Source organism: Triticum urartu, chromosome 3A, assembly GCF_056163025.1.
Source record: "Triticum urartu cultivar PI428250 chromosome 3A, HENAU_Tu73, whole genome shotgun sequence".
Lineage (NCBI taxonomy): Eukaryota > Viridiplantae > Streptophyta > Magnoliopsida > Poales > Poaceae > Triticum > Triticum urartu.
Window position 1 is genome coordinate 152,396,970 of NC_141875.1, and position 7,121 is coordinate 152,404,090.

Here is a 7,121-nt window from a genome sequence, read left to right on the forward strand (position 1 = left end):
GATTTGTCCACTTTTTAGCAAAGCTCATGCTGAAATTTTTCGTGAATTTCGGCATGACTTGTGCTACAAACTAGGACATATCGAGTGCCCGTGATTTGCCACCAGGAAGGAGTCAACATTCCTGCAAAACAATAGGCCTTTTTTATGTCATTATTCATTTTATTAGGTCTAGAATTAATTGACTAGATTTAATCATAGGAAACATGGCTAGCAACGATGAAGGACAGGGTTCTGGTGATTGCGACGACGCCTACCGGGCGGCAAACGAATTTTTTAGCATTACCGATGATCAACCGATGTTATTGCTGGGCCAACCGGTGGCATCGGGGACTGAGACCGACACGCAGACCGGTGCTGAGACTGAGACCGGTGCTCAGACTCAGACCGGCATCGAGACCGGCGCGGGAGTGGAGCCGGTGTAGAACCGAAAGCAAAGAGGCAACGGGTTCCTAACAAACTCAGGACTACTAGAGTGGTGGTCACGGAGGTGGACGACGGCAATTTTGAGCCAACGGCGCCCGAGGGAGCGCGTCGATGCTACGGCAATCAAATAGGATGCATCGTACGGACAACCGCCACCATCAACGATGAGAAACTACAGAAGATAGAAAATATGAGGAGCTCCCTCCTAAAGAAGTTTCACCAGATATTCTTGTTCCCGGGCCGGAATGAGAAGGATTATAAAGATCCAGATGAGGACCCGGCAATGAAGAAGATAAACAAACACGCCATGACCAAGTTTAGCGATGCGTTGGCCGCCTGGAAAAATCGAGTGAAAGCAAGGATCATCGACAAGAAGGAACCCTACTCCGAGATTGTAAAGGATAATCCGACAATCACGGAAAAGCAGTTTCAAATATTCAAGGAGGCTTGCGAGGCCGAAGATGCCAAAAAAAAAGTCTAAGTACATGAAGGGGCTTCAAGAGAGGAACATTGGGAGCCACCACCTCGGAAGCCGTGGTTACGGTGGAAAGAGGTCCAAATGGGCCAAGGAGGACGCGGAAGCCGCGAGTCTGGGCATCCCAGACCCCTTGGCGGAGTTCACCGTCCCGCAGGAGCGTGACGTCCTCAGGGCCCGACACCGTTGGGACCCAGTGAAAAAGGTTTACGAGACAACACCGGTCATTATGGAGTTCATGAGACTGCTGGTAATTTTAGTTTCTGATCAATTCGACTGCACACGTTAGTCATATTTGTAAATGATCGTTGTGCCTTTTGCAGAGAGAGCAGCACAAGATTGCGGCCGAAAGCGACTCGCCGTCTGAGGCATTGGCGAGGCCCAAGTGGGACACTCCATTCAACCGGGCGTTTAACATATTGAAACAACAACCGGTGGATACTCGACCGTCATATGGACGCGTGCACAGTGTCGGAGACGGCGCCACGTGGAAGAAGTACTACCATGAGACCACAGAGGAGAGACAGAAAAGACGGAGGTTAAATGAAGAAAACATCGACAAGAGGGTTGAGATTGCGGTTGAGAAGAAATCAACTGAGACAGTCGCAACAGCGGTAGCTGCCGCAAAACAGGTGGCTTTAGATATTTCTACTACCTTGGTTTCGGCCGTTTTCAATTGGACCAGGCAAAATCCAAAAAAAGATGCAGCGAACTTTCCCCTTGCTGACTTCTTGGCGGGCAGCAGCTCGACTAGCGTTGCACCAGCACCTGCAGCTGCACCTGCTCCCGCACCGGCTCCTGCACCGGACGTGCTAGGCGGTGCTTCGTCTTTGGCTGAGCTCGACGCCCTCACGGTATCTGTCACACCGGCCCCCTTCAATATAAATGTATAATCTCCTGTTTTCGTTGCCTTTCGGATGTCTCACGTCGCAGACTTTTCTTTGCAGGCCGACGAAACCCCGTGCACCATATTGTACACCATCGGCGACCAGAAGGTGGACGTGGGGAAGGCGACGATAATGGAGCCGAAGGAACCATTGTTCCACAGCCGACCGATCCCCCCGAACGTCTTCAAGGTTTCCGTGGCCAGTGTCAAACCGGGCCACGAGAATTTGCCTCCTCCAGTACTACTGGGGGATGACGACGAGACACCGCGGCGGCTTGGTGATTGTTGCAATGTTGGGTGGGTCCTGTTGTGGCCAAAGAGTCTGCTTCGTCTGGAGGCGGTCGGGAGCACACCCACGAGCATGCAGCCTCAGCAAGGTATGAACATCAACACCCCACCTACCCAATTATCGTCGGGTGTCGGGTTGGGTGATAGCGGACGGGGTAAGGAGGAGGCTCCATTAGTCGCTGATGATGTCGCCATGGATGAGGATGAGGACGACGATGGCGCTGTTGAACAGTATGTCTATACTGGCGCCTCCTCAGGGTTTGAGCGTCATGAGTCGGTGCCTGAATTGCCGTCTCAACATATTATGGACGACCTTCCAGTAGTAAAGAAGTTTAGGAAGAGAGCGAGGAAAGGCAAAAAAGATGTTTCTATGATCCAGCCGCCTCAGCAGCCTCGGCTTCAGGACTGTATAGATATCCCCGATGCGGATAAATGGCATATCCCCGGTCAACCAATCCTACCTGCAACAGCGCTACGGGCCAGATTCGGCGATCTAAAGAGACTTCATGACGATGTGCTGCGGGTAGAGAAAGACCTCATCGCCTCGAAAGATCCAGGATACCCACTCTACGTGGTTAACGTTCCGCGGCAAATGTCGTACGTCGACAGCTTCCCCGCGGATAAGTTCTTCCTCCGATTCGATTACATATTCGACATGTTTCACGTGAAGAAGCTGGATTTTACGTTTGTCCGCCTTTATGCCTTGCACATGAACTACATCATCGGGGTTGAGCAGATATCTCATATCTGTGTCGCTGACCCGTACTACATGCACGAGGGCTTCTTGGGAGTCTGCGCAAATCATCGTGAATATGCGAGGGATTACATCGTCAATTTCATGCTCGCCAATAAGGACAAGGAGGCGATTCTCGTGCCTTATCATCCCGTGTAAGTCATCCGCGCTGCTATCCTTCCTTCGATTTCAATCATTCATTTGCACGGTGGAGGCTAATTAATTTGAGGACTTATTTTGCGCAGCGGCGGGCGCGCCGTCCTCATCATCCTCTACCCCCGATTCTCCCACGCTCTTTACTTGGACTCGTCAAAGAACATTCACAAAAAGGATTACACCCACATCAAGGGTGTTCTCGACAGTGCTATGTTTTAGTACCAAGCAAGGGGTGGAGAGGTCAGGGACAAGAAGAGAAGGGGCGGCAGGGTCGCCTTCGGCCATAAGACCGACTTCTGCTGCATCCAGCAACCGAACGATTCTCTTAATGATGGATTCTATGTCCTACACCACATGCTGGAGTACAGACGGGATCACCAGAACCTTCGCATGTCACCTAGATCCGGCGATGCCCATATTCTGCAATGGGCAAAGGACATAGGAGATATCGAGGATCATCGACTTCGAGCTGAGTTCTATAACATCCAGCGCGAACTTGCCCAAATCATCATGAAGGAGGTCGTCGGAAAAACAGGGATGTTCTACGGAGAAGGACAAATGTCGCGGGAAGACGTCCGAACATGGATAGCCTCTCAGCGTCTCGACCTGAAGCGTTTCACTAGGCTCGGGGACTATCTCCCTGACTTGGATGGATGGAACGACATGTTGGAGTGATTGTCGATATATGACAATGTGTCCGTTTAGTCCATACTTTCAGTTATGCACGGTGAAACTTTATTTGTGATGTAATTAAACCGTCCTCCTCCTCGACTAGCGAAAATCACTCTAGTTAGGGCATTTTGGGGTACGATGAACTTTGTTATTTATGCTTATGATATGTTGTTTTTATTTTTGCCAAGTCTGTCTCTTTCTGTTGCTCAACTATATATGTTGCATATCATCGACTCATGTGATGATGCAGGTGCATAGATCATAGATGGCGAAGAAGTGCTATGCTAGGAGTATATATACAACAAGTGGCCGGAGTGTCAGGCCCTTCCGGTTTCCGAGCGACAGGCAGTAGTTAGTTTAGAGGTTCACGCTAATGCGAAAGAGGGATACGAACTCATGTTCTCAAAGTGATAGCTCTTCTCGCGTATATCATTGTTTAGATGGATAACGATGTATTTGCATATCATTCGAGACTTGTATCACTATTTTCGAGATGATGACGAGAGACCACTTTGTGTTGGATGATGATTATTATGATGACATGATTTGATGAGACTAATTGTATGTATATGCTATGATCACATTTGTATGTGTATGATATGCTAAAGGTTATTGTATAAAGCCTATTCAAATACAAAACAAATACAAAACAAACATGCAGGAAAAAAACTAATAAATAAACTAGTAGTAGCGAGGGGGGAAATTTAGCAGTAGTGTCGCATTGTCAGTAGCGCGTCCCAGCAAACAGCGCTGCAGATAATATCAGTAGCGCCCTTTCCCAAAGAGCGCTACAGCTATTCATGTATAGCAGTAGCATGGGACAACCGGCGCTACTGCTATACGTTAGCTGTAGCGCCTTATTAGTAGCGCCGGTGCCCGCGCTACTGAGAGACCCAAAACCCTCGCTGCTGGTAGGCTTTTCCCTAGTAGTGCTTGGTTCTGAACTAAAAACCGCATCAGGGTATTCTGCTGTTGGATTAACTAAGTGAGCTCCGGTGGGAAGGTAAATCCGGGGTCATGTCTCGGAGGCATCTGATGGAGCCAAAACTAGGGTTTCTAAAAAAACCGAACCGGGTTTTTTTAAAACGAACGGTTCTACCTTCGGCGAAGTCCGGCGTGGCGGGGCTGCTCCGACGGGCGGCGGGGCAGTGCGGGGCGGCGGCGGTGCGGGCAAAGGGCGGCGGCGCAGCAGCTTGCGGCGGCGGGGTGGTGCGGGCTCCAAGGGCGGCGGGGCGACGGCTTTTAAGGAGAGGGCGGGGCGGCTCGGCTTGGAGGAGGGGGCACGGCGCGGGAGTCCTGGCCGGACTCGGCTTCGCGGCGGCGGCGCTGTCTCGGTCTCCCGAGCGGAGACGAGGCGCGAGCGGCTAGGCCGACTCGGCTGGACTTCGGCCCAGTCGGGCGCTAACACTTTTTTTTTGTAAAAAAAAATTCTGCCGAAACTAAAAAAATCCTAGAAAATGAAATAAAATTCTAAAAATGCCAAAACAAATTTTAACCGTCTAAATAAAATACTTAGAACAAAGTGAACATTTTCTTGGCCCTAAAATGCAACTTTGAAAAACATGCAATTTTTCCAATTCAAATAAAATAGCAATAAACTCCGGATAAAAATCAAATATTTAATTTTAATTTTTTTCCTCCAATATTTCATTTATTTTGAAGAAGTCATATTATCTCCTCTCATGTATTTTAATATGAAATATTTTCGGAGAGAAAAATAATTAAAACCAAAAATCCTCGTTTCAATATTTGATAAAACTCAAATATGAAAACAGGGAAATCCCCAACTCTCTCCGAGGGACCTTGAGTTGCTTAGAATTTTGAGGATCGCAAAACGAAATGCAATAAAATATGATATGCATGGATGATCTATGTATAACATTCCAAATTGAAAATTTAGGATGTTACAAGAGGACCCCGCAAGAAAATAAAAATATTCACCGGGCAAACCACTCTCCACACTCTTTCCCAAGTTGGATTACAATATATAGATACAATTCCATCAGTACGCCTGAGCTTGCAGCTATGTTGGTAATTCCATATTGCATGATATGCTGACCGGACCAAAAAACATCCATTTTTATTCAGATTCTATGCGAGGAAATCGTCCATCTCATGTGCAGGCGATGGAATAGCTAGGATTCTAGCCACATCAACAACCCAGCAGGTTTGCTCAAGTAGACTCACATCCCTTTAGCTCGAGGTGGAGGCAATAAGGTCACATACCCCTTCCCCGTCCCCCCTATCATTCTTGTTAGTGAAGTCTCCATCCCTCCAAATATGACCATGTTTTGGTGAATTCACCCATTTCATAATACTCTGCCACGTATATGATGGCCTTTTTTCGAATCCGCACACAACAGATCACCATTAGTGTAATTCACCCATCCGATCATGAGCAACTAACGACTCGTACCGATTTGGGACCGTCATAAAAGAGCTCGGGAATATAAAGCTTGCAATTGCCTATCCTATTTCGCTTGCTGAATTAGCTCCATATAATAATAACCCGGTGGAATAATCAAACTATTATCACGCGTCGTTTTTGGTTCCACTGTTCCCGTTGGCCTGTCGTTGGCCGAAGAAGGCCCGAGATGCAGGCGTCGGTCGTTGTTGGCCTACTGATGCCATGTGCCAGCCACTTGCGCGGAACACCCTCTCTGGAACCACCCTGACGACCGTTTCCTACTAGTACATCAGAGCCCATCACCGATGGACCATGGGCGGCAACACTGACTGGCGATCGCAGCCTTCGCAAGTGTGCACTGCCGGGCGACAGAACGACCCCCACTCCAACAGTGGAGTCAGTGAGGAGATCTAGTCGCAAGACGCAAACTCCTGGGCACCTGCAGTACGGCGCGCCACTATCAGGTGCTCTCTGACAAGGACTGACGGAAGTGTGCACTGAACCTTTGCTTTGCCAGGGCCCCGGCCATCCTTCGCTCCCTTGGCTGACATCCCAGTTGCGTTGCGTTGCGTTGCGTCCCCGGCGTTGGTTGGTCTCTCGGGGCGACGCGTCGAAGCAAAGTGGCACCGGTGGTGAGCTCGGCCGCCCGCCACGGCCGTGGTACGGAAGCTCCGGCGCCAGTCATGGGCGGACACGAATATAGCCGGCGTGTGAACATCGCCGGAAAGGCCTCGGCACACCACATAGTGGCAACGGCACACTGGCAGGGGATGTGAGATGTTGGCCACGATAGAGGAAGAGGACGGCGTGCCGAGAAAAAGGCGCGATCTTTTCGTCCCCGTCACGAAGCGAATGGCAGGGAGAGGAGGCGCGAAGGCAGCCAGAGGCGTCAAATCCTTGCTTGTCCATCCATCAAACCAGCTTCCCTTTTGCTTTAGCCTCCGGTCACGGCTGCCAGCCAGTGGGTGCTCGCGAGATTCTCCGGTGGTTGCTGCCGCTGCTTCACACTCTGAACCTCCACTCAATCACACGTCGACGCCCGGCACGCATGGAGCCTACCACGAACCTCGCGTTTCCGTCG